Source organism: Nerophis lumbriciformis, linkage group LG06 (genome assembly GCF_033978685.3).
Source record: "Nerophis lumbriciformis linkage group LG06, RoL_Nlum_v2.1, whole genome shotgun sequence".
Classification (NCBI taxonomy): Eukaryota; Metazoa; Chordata; class Actinopteri; order Syngnathiformes; family Syngnathidae; genus Nerophis; species Nerophis lumbriciformis.
This window is the reverse complement of record NC_084553.2, coordinates 9,852,497-9,871,551: the sequence shown is the minus strand read 5'-3', so window position 1 is coordinate 9,871,551 and position 19,055 is coordinate 9,852,497.

Here is a 19,055-nt window from a genome sequence, read left to right as displayed (position 1 = left end):
GGAGATCTTGCCCCAAGTGGAGGAGTTCAAGTACCTAGGAGTCTTGTTCACGAGTGGGGGAAGAGTGGATCGTGAGATCAACAGGCGGATCGGTGCGGCATCTTCAGTAATGCGGACGCTGTATCGATCCGTTGTGGTGAAGAAGGAGCTGAGCCGGAAGGCAAAGCTCTCAATTTACCGGTCGATCTACGTTCCCATCCTCACCTATGGTCATGAGCTTTGGGTTATGACCGAAAGGACAAGATCACGGGTACAAGCGGCCGAAATGAGTTTCCTCCGCCGGGTGGCGGGGCTCTCCCTTAGAGATAGGGTGAGAAGCTCTGTCATCCGGGGGGAGCTCAAAGTAAAGCCGCTGCTCCTCCACATCGAGAGGAGCCAGATGAGGTGGTTCGGGCATCTGGTCAGGATGCCACCCGGATGCCTCCCTAGGGAGGTGTTTAGGGCACGTCCAACCGGTAGGAGGCCACGGGGAAGACTCAGGACACGTTGGGAAGACTATGTCTCCCGGCTGGCCTGGGAACGCCTCGGGATCCCCCGGGAAGAGCTGGACGAAGTGGCTGGGGAGAGGAAAGTCTGGGCTTCCCTGTTTAGGCTGCTGCCCCCGCGACCAGACCTCGGATAAGCGGAAGAAGATGGATGGATGATGGTGGAAAATTCCTATAAACGCACTCCGCAACCTTGTGGACAGCCTTCCCAGAAGAGTTGAAGCTGCAATAGCTGACATCATATTGAACCCTATGGGTTAGGAATGGGATGGCACTTCAAGTTCATATGTGAGTCAAGGCAGGTGGCCAAATACTTTTGGCAATATAGTGTATCATAGTGTGAAGTGGTTGCCAATACCGAGTCCAAGTAGCTGCTGGTGTGACTGTGTAAAAGCGTGTGATCCTCCATACGGACGTTGATACCTGTCCAGGTGTGTTCATGTCAGGTTTTTAGAGATAACGCCGTGTTTTCCCTTTCAAAACTCACGTCCTTTGATCGGGGAGCCGAAAACGAGCTAATTCCCATGGAAAGGCACGCCACGCTGCGGCGGATTTCCATTGACGGCCGCGCTTTCTGGCTCCGTGTTAAATTTTGTGAAGCGTTGTAGAAAAGAGCGGAGTTCCCCCCACCGCCTCAATCTACTGATGCAGCCTTTGTTGCTATAATTATATATTTATATATCTGACACCCCCCTATTTTAAGCCTGTGTCTCTTTCATTTAAAATTAGGCTTTGATGAATATTGCATGAAAAAGGGAACGTGCTGGCAAAGAGAGGCTGACCTTCACAGCTGCTCGCCGCCTCGCATTTTGAAGTGTCGTCAAGTCCTGCGGGCGCACGGAGGCACTTAGGCGAGCAGGCGCGGGAAAGAGACGAGCGCGGCCCAATAGAAGTAAGACGGCTGCTGATCTGGAAAGGCTAGCCGGCCGAGGGCTTAATCAGCGGCGCGCTGGTATTTCGGACGCCACTTTATATGCCCTTTCTCCCTTTGGTGCGTATTGGTGAGCTGTCAGAAGTTTGCCCAGCGTGCCGCGTCTGCCTGATAAAGGTTAATCTGCCCGTGTCGGCTATCACGGAGTGATGGCGGCGAGGAACAACACAGAGTTGTCACTAAATAAAATACTCCGGTGTAGCAACATATGTGGAGCAGGTGCAACAATAACACCATTTAGCTGGATGATTAATCACACTTTAATCTTGATTTCGATTTAGGCTTCTCAGCATCATAAAAATATTTAATGCATTATCGCATTATGGCTACCATAGTCAGACGTACTGTGCTTCAACATACAATATTATGGCGTGTGTATAAGGGCCGCAAAATGGGTAATGAGTAATGCCTGCAAGGAACGATCATAAAAATATTATAATCCGGGGGAAAAAAAACTATTCGAATTCCTGAGCTGGTGAAATGGATTAGTGAGCATCTGAGTGAAAAAAGACCAGGTCAACTAAAAGAATGAGATCTGCCATCGTTACTGTATTTTTCAGACTACTATATACTATTTTTCCCCCAAAAAATCGACAGTGCGCCTTATAACCCGGTGCGCCTAATGTACGTAATAATTCTGGTTATGCCCACAGACCAAGAAGATATTTTATTTGGTACATGGTATAATGACAAGTGAGACCAGCAGATGGCAGTCACACATAAGAGATACGTGTGGACTAAAGGTTGACGCTCTATATTCATTGAGAGTATAGAACATAACACACACCGCCAATCTGTCAGAATGTTTCAGTACCACTTTGGTAAGCTATAAAGTCGCACAGCTTGATGGATTGTTGGAGTATTATGGCTACCATAGTCAGACGTACTGTGCTTCAACATACGGGTATTATTATGGTGTGTGTATAAGGACCGCAAAATGGGTAATGAGTAATGTTTGGCGAGGAACAACACAGAGTTGTCACTAAATAAAATACTCCGGTGTAACAACATATGTGGAACAGGTGCAACAATAACACCATTTAGCTCGATGATAAATCACACATTCATCTTGATTTCGATTTAGGCTTCTCACGATCATAAAAATATTATCGGGGGACGCATTATCGCATTACGGCTACCATAGTCAGACGTACTGTGCTTCAACATACGATATTATTATGGCTTGTGTATAAGGGCCGCAAAATGGGTAATGAGTAATGTCTGCGAGGAACGATCATAAAAATATTATAATCGGGGGGAAAAAAACTATTCGAATTCCTGAGCTGGTGAAATGGATTAGTGAGCATCTGAGTGAAAAAAGACGAGGTCAACTAAAAGAATGAGATCTGCCATCATTACTGTATTTTTCAGACTACTATATACTATTTTTCACAAAAATCGACAGTGCACCTTATAACCCGGTGCAACTAATGTACGTAATAATTCTGGCTGTGCTCGCTGACCTTGTAGCTATTTTATTTGGTACAAGGTGTAATGATAATTAAGACCAGCAGATGGCAGTCACACATAAGAGATACGTGTGGACTAAAGGTTGACGCTCTATATTCATTGAGAGTATAGAACATAACACACACCGATCAAAAATCTGTCAGAATGTTTCAGTACCACTTAGGTAAGCTAAAAAGTCGCACCGCTTGATGGATTGTCGGAGTATTACGGCTACCATAGTCAGACGTACTGTGCTTCAACATACTGGTATTATTATGGTTTGTGTATAAGGAGCGCAAAATGGGTAATGAGTAATGGCGGTGAAGAACAACACACAGTTGTCACTAAATAAAATACTCCGGTGTAACAACATATGTGGAGCAGGTGCAACAATAACACCATTTAGCTCGACTATTAGTCACACCTTAATCTTGATTTCGATTTAGGCTTCTCACGATCATAAAAATATTATCGGGGGACGCATTATCACATTACGGCTACCATAGTCAGACGTACTGTGCTTCAACATACGATATTATTATGGCGTGTGTATAAGGGTCGCAAAATGGGTAATGAGTAATGCCTGCGAGGAACGATCATAAACATATTATAATCGGGGGGGAAAAAACTATTCGAATTCCTGAGCTGGTGAAATGGATTAGTGAGCATCTGAGTGAAAAAAGACGAGGTCAACTAAAAGAATGAGATCTGCCATCATTACTGTATTTTTCAGACTACTATATACTATTTTTCACAAAAATCGACAGTGCACCTTATAACCCGGTGCAACTAATGTACGTAATAATTCTGGCTGTGCTCACTGACCTTGTAGCTATTTTATTTGGTACAAGGTGTAATGATAATTAAGACCAGCAGATGGCAGTCACACATAAGAGATACGTGTGGACTAAAGGTTGACGCTCTATATTCATTGAGAGTATAGAACATAACACACACCGATCAAAAATCTGTCAGAATGTTTCAGTACCACTTAGGTAAGCTAAAAAGTCGCACCGCTTGATGGATTGTCGGAGTATTACGGCTACCATAGTCAGACGTACTGTGCTTCAACATACTGGTATTATTATGGTTTGTGTATAAGGAGCGCAAAATGGGTAATGAGTAATGGCGGTGAAGAACAACACACAGTTGTCACTAAATAAAATACTCCGGTGTAACAACATATGTGGAGCAGGTGCAACAATAACACCATTTAGCTCGACTATTAGTCACACCTTAATCTTGATTTCGATTTAGGCTTCTCACGATCATAAAAATATTATCGGGGGACGCATTATCACATTACGGCTACCATAGTCAGACGTACTGTGCTTCAACATACGATATTATTATGGCGTGTGTATAAGGGTCGCAAAATGGGTAATGAGTAATGCCTGCAAGGAACGATCATAAAAATATTATAATCGGGGGGGGGGAAAACTATTCGAATTCCTGAGCTGGTGAAATGGATTAGTGAGCATCTGAGTGAAAAAAGACCAGGTCAACTAAAAGAATGAGATCTGCCATCGTTACTGTATTTTTTCGGACTACTATTTACTATTTCTCACAAAAATCGACAGAGCACCTTATAACCTGGTGCAACTAATGTACGTAATAATTCTGACTGTGCTCACTGACCTTGTAGCTATTTTATTTGGTACGTGGTGTAATGATAAGTGAGACCAGCAGATGGCAGTCACACATAAGAGATACATGTGGACTAAAGGTTGACGCTCTATATTCATTGAGAGTATAGAACATAACACACACCGATCAAAAATCTGTCAAAATGTTTCAGTACCACTTTGGTAAGCTATAAAGTCGCACCGCTTGATGGATTGTCGGAGTATTACGGCTACCATAGTCAGACATACTGTGCTTCAACATACGGGTATTATTATGGTGTGTGTATAAGGACCGCAAAATGGGTAATGAGTACTGGCAGTGAAGAACAACACACAGTTGTCACTAAATAAAATATTCCGGTGTAACAACAAATGTGGAGCAGGTGCAATAATAACACCATTTAGCTTGATGATTAATCACACTTTAATCTTGATTTCGATTTAGGCTTCTCACGATCATAAAAATATTATCGGGGGATGCATTATCGCATTATGGCTACCATAGTCAGACGTACTGTGCTTCAACATACGATATTATTATGGCGTGTGTATAAGGGTCGCAAAATGGATAATGAGTAATGCCTGCGAGGAAATATCATGAAAATATTATAATCGAAGGAAAAAACTATTCGAATTCCTGAGCTGGTGAAATGGATTAGTGAGCATCTGAGTGAAAAAAGACCAGGTCAACTAAAAGAATGAGATCTGCCATCGTTACTGTATTTTTCGGACTACTATATACTATTTTTCACAAAAATCGACAGAGCGCCTTATAACCCGTTGCAACTAATGTACGGAATAATTCTGGCTGTGCTCACTGACCTTGTAGCTATTTTATTTGGTACATGGTGTAATGATAATTGAGACCAGCAGATGGCAGTCAAACATAAGAGATACGTGTGGACTAAAGGTTGACGCTCTATATTCATTGAGAGTATAGAACATAACACACACCGATCAAAAATCTGTCAAAATGTTTCAGTACCACTTTGGTAAGCTATAAAGTCGCACCGCTTGATGGATTGTCGGAGTATTACGGCTACCATAGTCAGACATACTGTGCTTCAACATGGGGTAGTGACCTTGTTTGTCAGCATGTCTGTGATCTTCTTTTAATTCTTTTTTTATTTTTATTAATTAATTAATTAATTTATTTATTTATTTATTTTTTAATATATTTTATTAATATTATTTTTTTATTTTTCCCCTCCCTCAGGGGGGGGGCTCGGCGGGGCGGTTGCTGGTTGTTCCATCTCCATCGTTGGGGTCCCTGCGGGTGGGGTGGGTGGTTCCCGTGGCCCTGTGCCTGGGTGGTCCTGCGGCGGCCGGTTTGGGTGGGGTGGCCGGGGGCTGGCCTCGCCGCGCTCTCCGGGGGTGGGGGGTGGGCTCGTGGGGGCCCGGTTGCCGGTGGGGCGGGGGCGGTCTTCCCGTCCGGTTGCGGGGAGTCTCTGGGTCCCTCGGGCGGGGCGTCTCGCCTTTCTGCCCGTGTGGGGTGTGGTCTCTCGCTGGCTTGGGGTCTGGCTGTCCCCTGCTTTTCTCGTGCCCTGTCCTCTGCCGGGTGCGTCTGTCTGCGGCCTGCTGCTGGCCCTTGTGGGCGGTACGGTGGGTCGGGCTCTGGGGTTCCTGTCGCTGGCCGGCTTGGCTGCGTGGGGGCGGTGGTCCCTGGTTCCCTGGGCACCACGCCTCCTGTTTGTGGGTTGGGCTCTCGGGGGTGATGGGGCCGTGCTCTGGCTCCCACGCACTCTGGGAGTCGAATGTATTGTACATGCAAATTCACATATGCTCACATACGTACATAGGTACCTACGCTCCCACATACATACACAAATACAGTACATATTTACCTACCTAATGTTCGTACATCCACACGCACATTCAATATACAAACATACACATACACATACTGTACATATACATTCACTGTACAAACACATATACACATTCTGTACATATACATTCATTGTACAAACACATATACACATTCTGTACATATACAAGTACATATGCATACTTACACTCATGCACATAATCACGTTTCATCAAACATATATTAACGTTGTTGCCCTAGGGTAAACTGGGTGTAACACATGGCACACTGACAAAGCTTAACCTATTGTGACTATAACAATCTACAAGGTTAATGTAGGTTGCTTCTCTTTCTCCCCCTCCATTTTTCTGCATTCTTTCGTATCTCAAGTTATCATTACGTATATGTATTGTTGCATTTAAACAACTGTATTGTTGATAATAAAGGTAAATTATTGGTATTGTTCATTATCAATAGCGCTATTTCTATTGGTATTTGTATTGATCCATTTGTAGTGTAATAATGCTCATTGTCATTTCTGTATTATTTTTTATTTTTCGCTAACTGCTTATTTGCTATTACTTTTACCATCATATTTGTACACGTCATATTTGCTGATGTTGCTCTATTGTTGTTGTTGTTGTTGTTTGCTGTTGTTGTTTTTGTCTCTCTGTCTAATCCCCCTCTTGTCCCCACAATTTCCCCCTCTGTCTTCTTTTTTTTTCTCTTTCTATCCCCTCCTGCTCCGGCCCGGCTGCACTAAATGATAATATAAATACATTTAATAAAGTCAAATACAAATAAGGCAACAAGAGAAGTATCCTACACTTCTCTTTTGTAAAGTAAATCTGAACAGCCGACATGGGCATCTACATCAACTATATGATTTGCCTGAGAAGCTGGACAGGACACAAAAAAAAAATTAAAAAAATAAAAAATAAAAAAATAAAAAAAATAAGTGAGACCAGCAGATGGCAGTCACACATAAGAGATACATGTGGACTAAAGGTTGACGCTCTATATTCATTGAGAGTATAGAACATAACACACACCGATCAAAAATCTGTCAAAATGTTTCAGTACCACTTTGGTAAGCTATAAAGTCGCACCGCTTGATGGATTGTCGGAGTATTATGTCTACCATAGTCAGACATACTGTGCTTCAACATACGGGTATTATTATGGTGTGTGTATAAGGACCGCAAAATGAGTAATGAGTAATGGCAGTGAAGAACAACACACAGTTGTCACTAAATAAAATATTCCGGTGTAACAACAAATGTGGAGCAGGTGCAACAATAACACCATTTAGCTTGATGATAAATCACACTTTAATCTTGATTTCGATTTAGGCTTCTCACGATCATAAAAATATTATCGGGGGATGCATTATCGCATTATGGCTACCATAGTCAGACGTACTGTGCTTCAACATACGATATTATTATGGCGTGTGTATAAGGGTCGCAAAATGGATAATGAGTAATGTCTGCGAGGAAATATCATGAAAATATTATAATCGGAAGAAAAAAACTATTCGAATTCCTGAGCTGGTGAAATGGATTAGTGAGCATCTGAGTGAAAAAAGACCAGGTCAACTAAAAGAATGAGATCTGCCATCGTTACTGTATTTTTCGGACTACTATATACTATTTTTCACAAAAATCGACAGAGCACCTTATAACCCGTTGCAACTAATGTACGGAATAATTCTGGCTGTGCTCACTGACCTTGTAGCTATTTTATTTGGTACATGGTGTAATGATAATTGAGACCAGCAGATGGCAGTCAAACATAAGAGATACGTGTGGACTAAAGGTTGACGCTCTATATTCATTGAGAGTATAGAACATAACACACACCGATCAAAAATCTGTCAAAATGTTTCAGTACCACTTTGGTAAGCTATAAAGTCGCACCGCTTGATGGATTGTCGGAGTATTACGGCTACCACAGTCAGACGTACTGTGCTTCAACATACGGGTATTATTATGGTGTGTGTATAAGGACCGCAAAATGGGTAATGGGTAATGAGTAATGGCGGCGAGGAACAACACACAGTTGTCACTAAATAAAATACTCGATAAAATATGTGGAGCAGGTGCAACAATAACACCATTTAGCGCGATGATTAATCACACTTTAATCTTGATTTCGATTTAGACTTCTCATGATCATAAAAATATTATCGGGGGACGCATTATCGCATTACGGCTACCATAGTCAGACGTACCGTGCTTCAACATACGATATTATTGTGGAGTGTGTATAAGGGCCGCAAAATGGGTAATGAGTACTGCCTGCGAGGAACGATCATAAACATATTATAATCGAGGGGGAAAAAAACTATTCAAATTCCTGAGCTGGTGAAATGGATTAGTGAGCATCTGAGTGAAAAAAGACCAGGTCAACTAAAAGAATGAGACCTGCCATCGTTACTGTATTTTTCGGACTACTATATACTATTTTTCACAAAAATCGACAGAGCACCTTATAACCCGGTGCAACTAATGCACGGAATAATTCTGGCTGTGCTCACTGACCTTGTAGCTATTTTATTTGGTACATGGTGTAATGATAAATGAGACCAGCAGATGGCAGTCACACATAAGAGATACGTGTGGACTAAAGGTTAACGCTCTATATTCATTGAGAGTATAGAACATAACACACACCGATCAAAACTCTGTCAAAATGTTTCAGTACCACTTTGGTAAGCTATAAAGTCGCACCGCTTGATGGATTGTATTACGGCTACCATAGTCAGACGTACTGTGCTTCAACATACGGGTATTATTATGGTGTGTGTATAAGGACCGCAAAATGGGTAATGAGTAATGGTGACGAGGAACAACACATAGTTGTCACTAAATAAAATACTCCGGTGTAACAACATATGTGGAGCAGGTGCAACAATAACACCATTTAGCTCGATGATTAATCACACTTTAATCTTGATTTCGATTTAGGCTTCTCAGCATCATAAAAATATTTAATGCATTATCGCATTATGGCTACCATAGTCAGACGTACTGTGCTTCAACATACGATATTATTATGGCGTGTGTATAAGGGCCGCAAAATGGGTAATGAGTAATGCCTGCGAGGAACGATCATAAACATATTATAATCGGGGGAAAAAAAACTATTCGAATTCCTGAGCTGGTGAAATGGATTAGTGAGCATCTGAGTGAAAAAAGACCAGGTCAACTAAAAGAATGAGATCTGCCGTCGTTACCGTATTTTTCGGACTACTATATACTATTTTTCCCCCCAAAAATTGACAGTGCGCCTTATAACCCGGTGCAACTATTGTACGAAATAATTCTGGCTGTGCTTACTGACCTTGTAGCTATTTTATTTGGTACATGGTATAATGATAAGTGTGACCAGCAGATGGCAGTCACACATAAGAGATACGTGTGGACTAAACGTTGACGCTCTATATTCATTGAGAATATAGAACATTACACACGGCGATCAAAAATATGTCAAAATATTTTAGTACAACTTTGGTAAACTATGAAGCCACACCGCTTGATGGATTGTCGGAGCATTACGGCTACCATAGTCAGACGTACTGTGCTTCAACATACGGATATTATTATGTTGTGTTTTATTAAGGACCGAAAAATGGCAGCCTATTAGGAGACATTATCTGGCATTTCGTTTCGCAATATTATGCAAAATTAACTTTTCTTACCTGTCGGTACCTGCTGTTTGGGAGCTGCATAAGTCCTGAAAATTTGCCATTTTAGTCCGCGCCGTAGTCAATAAGATTATTTTTCTGCTGGTGAAACGGATTAGTGAGCATCTGAGTGAAAAAAGACCAGGTCAACTAAAAGAATGAGATCTGCCATCGTTACCGTATTTTTCGGACTACTGTATACTATTTTTCTCAAAAATCAACAGTGCGCCTTATAACACGGTGTGCCTAATGCTGGTCGTGCTTACCGACCTCGAAACTATTTGGTTCAAGGTGTATTGATAAGTGTGGCCAGCAGATGGCAGTCAAACATAAGAGATACGTGTGGACTAAACGTTGACGCTCTATATTAATTGAGAATATAAAAGATTACACACGGCGATCAAAAATATGTCAAAATGTTTTAGTACGACTTTGGTAAACTATGAAGCCACACCGCTTGATGGATTGTCGGAGCATTACGGCTACCATAGTCAGACGTACTGTGCTTCAACATACGGGTATTATTATGTTGTGTTTTATTAAGGACCGCAAAAAGGCACCTATTAGGAGATATTATCTGGCATTTTGTTTCGCAATATTATGCAAAATTAACTTTTCTTACCTGTTGGTACCTGCTGTTTGGGAGCTGCATAAGTCTTATAAGTCAATAGTCAATAAGATTATTTTTCTGCTGGTGAAACGGATTAGTGAGCATCTGAGTGAAAAAAGACCAGGTCAACTAAAAGAATGAGATCTGCCGTCGTTACCGTATTTTTCGGACTACTATATACTATTTTTCTCAAAAATCGACAGTGCACCTTATAACACGATGTGCCTAATGTACGTAATAATGCTGGTCGTGCTTACCGACTCTCACAATATTATGTCAGACCCACTCGACATCCATTGCATTCGGTCTCCCCTAGAGGGGGGGGTCCTCTCCAAGGTTTCTCATAGTCATTCACATCGACGTCCCACTGGGGTGAGTTTTTCCTTGCCTTTATGTGGGCTTTGTACCGAGGATGTCGTTGTGGCTTGTGCAGCCCTTTGAGACACTTGTGATTTAGGGCTATATAAATAAACATTGATAAACATTGAAACTATTTGGTACAAGGTGTATTGATAAGTGTGGCCAGCAGATGGCAGTCAAACATAAGAGATACGTGTGGACTAAACGTTGACGCTCTATATTCATTGAGAATATAGAACATTACACACGGCGATCAAAAATATGTCAAAATGTTTTAGTACGACTTTGGTAAACTATGAAGTCTCACCGCTTGACGGATTGTCGGAGCATTACGGCTACCATAGTCAGACGTACTGTGCTTCATCATATTGAACCCTTTGGGCACTATAGTGTATGTAATTGTTTTTGTAATACATTTGTTAAGAAAATATAAAGTACTTTATTAACACATTATTTCCACCCTTGCGGGGGCCACACAGATTGGTGTGACGGGACATAACTGGCCCCCGGGCCTTGCGTTTGACACCTGCGGTTCAGAGTAAATAAATAGTGACTGTTTCATCAGCGACGCCAAATGCCGGCGGCTGCGTCTAAACACGCGGCAACATCTGGAATGACCAGCTGCTCCTCCAGCTAATCCTATCGGCTCCTTAATGTGCAGCGCAAACATCTGGCGGCACTTCAGCAACTCGGAAAAACGCGTCGCCCGCCAGAACCTTCGCCAATTAGGCCTTTTGCGTCCCACCTGAAATCCGCCAGCGCGCTCCCGACTGAAGTAGACAATCTCTGCCGATCAAGTCCGGGAAAAAAGCAGAGAGAAAGTGTTTTCCTGGAGGTCGCAGCAGGTGACGCTGATTGCCGGCTCATTTTCTCCTTCCCACGCTACGTGTTGAGAGCTCCTTTTAATATCTGACTGCACACAGAGCTGATCCTGAACCTTTTTTTTCCCCCAGCGGAGAAATGACAGCGTCCTGATTGCAGAAGGTGACCAGGGTGATTGCCCCCGTAGAGCCTCATCAGACTCGCACTGGCAAGTACCTCCGCAATGGACGGACGTGGACTCGGGGAATAAATGATACGCGCGCCTCCATTAGCAGCGTCCCGACTCCATGTCCTGAATACATCTTGATTACACACCATAAGCAATACTTTACCAGAGCCAATGTTCTCCTCTCCAGTCCGACCGTGACGAAGGACACAAACTTGAGCGCCATGGAGGACTTTTGGACGAGCGAGGGCTTCAGGGAAGCTCCGAAAACCCGAGCGCCGCCCCGCGTCTGTCGGGGGCAGATGTCCAAACCAGAGCTCCATCAGACATGGAGAATTAAAAAAAAAAAAAAAAAAAGTTTTCCTCAACAAGTGGAACACAAAGCTGCCAAGACGGAGGAACAGCATGCTGCGCATTTTCATACTTTTGCTTTGTCCTTGGAAGTACGCACGTGCGGGAAATGCTGGCATACACACAAACTCCAAAACCAATGAAAATGGCACGTTGTGTAAATGGTAAATAAAAACAGAATACAATGATTTGCAAATCCTTTTCAACTTATATTCAATTGAATAGACTGCAAAGACAAGATACTTAACGCTCGAACTGGAAAACGTTGTTTTTTGCAATTTTTAGCTCATTTGGAATTTGATGCCTGCAACATGTTTCAAAAAAAGCTGCCACAAGTGGCAAAAAAGACAGAGAAAGTTGAGGAAAGCTCGTCAAACACTTATTTGGAACATCCCACAGGTGAACAGGCTATACAGGTGGGTGCCATGTGTTGTGGTTTGCAGAGGGAGATGACGGCAACAGACACCAGAGGGTTTTAATGTTCAATTATTTATTTTATATATAGTTAATAGCAGTGACGTGCAGTCACTAGAGGCAGGTGAGGCGGGGCCTCACCTGCCATCATGGAAAGAAAAAAAATGTAAAAAGAAAAAAATATATATTAAATTGTTAAATGTATCCAGTAATTATACTATAAAGTTATTTTCCATTTAACTTCACCAGTTTTAGATTATTTGTATTCAAAATCGCTGAATTGTCACATTTGCCGTTCAAATACTGAGAAGAGACGGTGCGGTGATCAGCAGCCAGTTGAGGCACGTCATTCAGTGCCTCAACATGGACGGACTCGGCTAACTGCTGGTCTGCTGTGCAGTGAGACCGTATTGCTATATGAATTAAATTATACATTTCCATTGTTTAGTTAGCTGAGGTATATAATGTACAGTGTATTTTGTCAATCAATCAATCAATCAATCTTTATTTATATAGCCCTAAATCACAAGTGTCTCAAAGGGCTGCACAAGCCACAACGACATCCTCGGTACAAAGCCCACATACGGGCAAGGAAAAACTCACCCCAGTGGGACGTCGATGTGAATGACTATGAGAAACCTTGGAGAGGACCGCATATGTGGGTAACCCCCCCCCTCTAGGGGAGACCGAAAGCAATGGATGTCGAGTGGGTCTGACATAATATTGTGAGAGTCCAGTCCATAGTGGATCCAACATAATAGTAAGAGTCCAGTCCATAGTGGGGCCAGCAGGACACCATCCCGAGCGGAGACGGGTCAGCAGCGCAGAGATGTTCCCAGCCGATGCACAGGCGAGCGGTCCACCCCGGGTCCCGACTCTGGACAGCCAGCACTTCATCCATGGCCACCGGACCTGTGCCCCCCCTCAAGGAAAAGGGGAGCAGAGGAGAAAAGAAAAGAAACGGCAGATCAACTGGTCTAACAGGGGGGCTATTTAAAGGCTAGAGTATAGAAATGAGTTTTAAGATGGGACTTAAATGCTTCTACTGAGGTAGCATCTCTAATTGTTACCGGGAGGGCATTCCATAGTACTGGAGCCCCAATAGAAAACGCTCTATAGCCCGCAGACTTTTTTTGGGCTCTGGGAATCACTAATAAGCCGGAGTTCTTTGAACGCAGATTTCTTGCCGGGACATATGGTACAATGCAATCGACAAGATAGGACGGAGCTAGACCGTGTAGTATTTTATACGTAAGTAGTAAAACCTTAAAGTCACTTCTTAAGTGCACAGGAAGCCAGTGCAGGTGAGCCAGTATAGGTATATATATATATATATATATATATATGTATATAAAGGTATATACAGTATAGGCGTAATATGATCAAACTTTCTTGTTCTTGTCAAAAGTCTAGCAGCCGCATTTTGTACCAACTGTAATTTTTTAATGCTAGACATAGGGAGACCCGAAAATAATACGTTACAGTAGTCGAGACGAGACGTAACGAACGCATGAATAATGATCTCAGCGTCGCTAGTGGATAAAATAGAACGAATTTTAGCGATATTACGGAGATGAAAGAAGGCCGTTTTAGTAACACTCTTAATGTGTGATTCAAACGAGAGAGTTGGGTCGAAGATAATACCCAGATTCTTTACTGATTCGCCTTGTGTAATTGTTTGGTTGTCAAATGTTAAGGTGGTATTATTAAATAAATGTCGGTGTTTAGCAGGACCGATAATCAGCATTTCCGTTTTCTTGGCGTTGAGTTGCAAGAAGTTAGCGGACATCCATTGTTTAATTTCATTAAGACACGCCTCCAGCTGACTACAATCCGGCGTGTTGGTCAGCTTTAGGGGCATGTAGAGTTGGCTGTCATCAGCATAACAATGAAAGCTAACACCGTATTTGCGTATGATGTCGCCTAGCGGCAGCATGTAAATACTAAAGAGTGCAGGGCCAAGAACCGAACCCTGAGGAACTCCGCACGTTACCTTAACATAGTCCGAGGTCACATTATTATGGGAGACGCATTGCATCCTGTCAGTAAGATAAGAGTTAAACCACGACAAAGCTAAGTCTGACATACCAATACGTGTTTTGATACGCTCTAATAAAATATTATGATCGACGGTATCGAAAGCAGCGCTAAGATCAAGAAGCAGCAAAATAGATGACGCATCAGAATCCATCGTTAGCAGTAGATCATTAGTCATTTTTGCGAGGGCTGTCTCCGTAGAGTGATTTGCCCTGAAACCGGATTGAAAAGGTTCACAGAGATTGTTAGACACTAAGTGTTCATTTAGCTGCTGTGCGACAATTTTTTCGAGGATTTTCGAAATAAAGGGAAGGTGGGACACCGGTCGGCAGTTTACCATGAGGTCAGGATCAAGGTTAGGTCTTTTGAGCAGAGGATGAATAACCGCTTTCTTGAATGCTAGGGGAACAGTGCCAGAGGAAAGTGATAAGTTTATAATATTTAGCACTGATGGACCTAATAATACAAAAAGCTCCTTGATAAGTTTCCCAGGAAGTGGGTCAAGTAAACATGTTGTTTGTTTTATCCCACTTACACGCTGTAATAGTTCCTCTAATGTTATTTCATCAAAAAGAGAGAGACTATTTTGTATTGCAGTATCCGTCGTAGATACAGTTGTATCTGTGTTCATAGACAGCAGTTGTCAACAACTGTATGTGTGTAACGTATTTCTTGTGCTGAGCGATCATAAAACGGCTGCAAAAGACGCACTGGCTGAGGCTCGCCTCCTGCACCCCCGCCGTAGAATGCACGGCAACCCCTGACGGGAGTGTTATATCAACTAAAGCCCACACTTAAACATTCCACGTGCAAGATTGAATCTATTTAAAAAAGTTATTTCATAAGAAGCCAAAAAGTGCAAAAACAATAATGTTCGTGTTGGAGGAGTTGTGAATGACTGCAGGGCCACAACATTAGGTACACCTGCAGACTGCAGGTGTATCTAATTCACAACTCCTCCAACACGAACATTATTGTTTTTGCACTTTTTGGCTTCTTATTAAATAACTTTTGTAACCTATTTTTATGGGCTTTCCTCTTTGTGATGTTAAGTTCCTGTTATGCGCTGTTATACAGTATATGCCTTGAGCTCTTATTTTGAAGGCGCCAAGAGCGGGATTTTGACACGTTGGAGTGGAGCGGAAGTTTTTGAAAGAAGGTAAATAAAGTGGTCCTCGTGTAAACTGGAGCCTCCGTGTTTGCTATTTTGTAGTTTCATACAGTATAGGCGACATTTATAAACCCTCGGTTACACTTTTTTAAATAGATTCAATCTTGCACGTGGAAAGTTTAAGTGAGGGCTTTGGTTGATATAACACTCTCGTCAGGGGGTTCATTAATCCAGCACAACAGCGGCGTATTTCTAAGTAAAGGTAAGACCATAATAACGTTTTTTTTATTAAATGTGCTTTTTTGTGTGCTACAGTTTGTATGTGTAAAGTTAAAGTTAAGTTAAAGTACCAATGATTGTCACACACACACTAGGTGTGGTGAAATTTGTCCTCTGCATTTGACCCATCCCCTTGATCACCCCCTGGGAGGTGAGGGGAGCAGTGGGCAGCAGCGGCGCCGTGCCCGGGAATAATTTTTGGTGATTTAACCCCCAATTCCAAGCCTTGATGCTGAGTGCCAAGCAGGGAAGAATGCTGGTATGAGCTTTTAAACATAACCCGTTAACTGCTGCCAATCAAATGGTGAATAAGATACTCTTTAGGGTTCATATGTTTGTAAATCTGACTGTGATGAAGTCAGTCCCTCACCAGCCATCAACCTCACCGCACGTCACTGGTTAATAGGGGTGTGGGAAAAAATCGATTCGAATTCGAATCGCGATTCTCAATTTTTTTTATTTATTTAAAATGATTTTTTTTTTTTTTAATTAATCAATCCAACAAAACAATACACAGCAATACCATAACAATGCAATCCAATTCCAAAACCAAACCCGACCCAGCAATACTCTGCAATAAATAGAGCAATTGAGAGGAGACACAAACACAACACAGAACAAACCAAAAGTAGTGAAACAAAAATGAATATTATGTTACGATCCGCTGCACGGATCATAGTTTGTTTATGTTTCTCGTCACATATGTTTTCAGCACATTTGATTTTGTTTGTGTTCAGTTGCCATGTCAGCTGATTACTTTCACCTGCCTCTGGTTAGTGTTCGGGACGCGCACCTGTTGCCCGGGCACTAATCAGAGGGCTATTTAGTCTTTGCTCTGGCCTCACTCTGTCTGGCTTCGTAGTTTGTTCTCACACAACTGATGACGACAATTATTTCATGTTTCTTAGCTACTAGTTCTCACGCTAGGCTCTTTTGGTTTGCTAGCTCCCACGCTAGCCCTTTTGTTTATTCATCATATTATTTATATTTAAAATAAATCATTTTTCCTACCTGCAAGCTGTGTCCGAAGCCGTCTGCATCCTTGGGAGAACCACACCCGCATCACTATGCGACCCAGTCGTTTCAGTACGAAGCCAGCAGAAGACAATTCTCCCGCACTGGCTAACGAGGAGTGGGACGAAGGTACGCTCATGGTGTTGCGAGCGATGGAAGCCGAGACGCTTCGCTATTCGACGGAGGAGAGGTCGAATCTCATGTGGGGAGCTGGAGGCTCTCTTATCCCCATCGACTCCCTCTGGTCGGAAGACATCGCCGCTACACCGCAGTACCGTGCGCGCCGTCAAAGACGGAAGCCGGCCAGGAGGTCTTTCCCTCGCCGCCAAGACGCGCCGCTCCTGCAAACTCCTCCCCCGGACCGAAGCAAGCAACATTCAGCCCAAACTTCCCCTCCTCAGATGTTTGGCAACCCCATCGACCACTTCGCCAAACAGTTCTCTGATTGGGCTGTCAGTCACATGGACATTTCCAACAATGACGTCATTTCATTGGCGCCCCCCGAAGAGGTAACTCCGCCCACTCCCGATGACGTCATTGAGCAAGAATTTTTTTTTCCATCATCTAATTCTTTCTGTCAGCCAATACCAAATGATTTTCATTCTAAGATAAGACATTATCAGGACATTTTTATTAAGTGTAAGTCTAGTCAGTCACATTCTGATTTTCAGACTCCACCTCCAGTGACTTTGGTTCCGCCCCCAGTGACTATTGCTCCGCCCACTGCACATATTTTTTCCCCCTGTGCTCTCACCCAATCTCAAGTGGGGGATGATAATAGTGAATTTGGACAATTTGAAGAAGAGTATACCCCCCTCCATACCTCCCCCCACCCACCCTTGAAGACAGTTCCAAACCGCAAAGAGCGCGTCTGGTATCCGCGTCTTGAGGGGGGGGCTAGTACTGGGAACTGTGCTAGTGCGGTGGCACAACTTCGGCGTGCTAAGCCGCAACCTCCTGCACGGCCACCGCCACCAGTTTTTCGGCGTGCTAAGCCGCAACCTCCTGCACGGCCACCGCCACCAGTCTTTCGGCGTGCTAAACCGCAACCTCCTGCAAGGCCACCGCCACCAGTCTTCCGGCGTGCTAAACCGCAACCTCCTGCACGGCCACCTCCACCAGTCCTTCGTCCTGCTAAGCCACAACCGCCAGCTAGGCCACCTCCAGCTGCACCTCGGCTAGCACCTGTTCCTGCACCTCGGCTGACACACCAAGCTTCGTCTCCAGTACTTCCACCACGCCAAACTCCACCATGCCAAGTTCCTCGGCTGGTTCCCACACCAGCGCCGGCTCCAAGGCTGGTTCCCACACCAGCGCCGGCTCCAAGGCTGGTTCTCACACCAGCGCCGGCTCCAAGGCTGGTTCTCACACCAGCGCCGGCTCCAAGGCTGGTTCTCACACCAGCGCCGGCTCCAAGGCTGGTTCTCACACCAGCGCCGGCTCCAAGGCTGGTTCTCACACCAGCACCGACTCCAAGACCAACCCCTGTCCCGGCTCCAAGGCTGGTTCCCACACCAGCGCCGGCTCCACGGCTGGTTCCCACACCAGCGCCGGCTCCACGGCTGGTTCCCACACCAGCGCCGGCTCCACGGCTAGTTCCCACACCAGCGCCGGCTCCACGGCTGGTACCCACACCAGCGCCGGCTCCACGGCTGGTACCCACACCAGCGCCGGCTCCACGGCTGGTACCCACACCAGCGCCGGCTCCACGGCTGGTACCCACACCAGCGCCGGCTCCACGGCTGGTACCAGAACATGCACCGGCTCCACGGCTGGTACCAGAACCTGCACCTGCTCCACGGCTGGTACTAGAACCTGCACCTGCCTCCACGGCGACGACGTCTCCTCCTGCCTCCACGGCGACGACGTCTCCTCCTGCCTCCACGGCGACGTCGGCTCCTCCTGC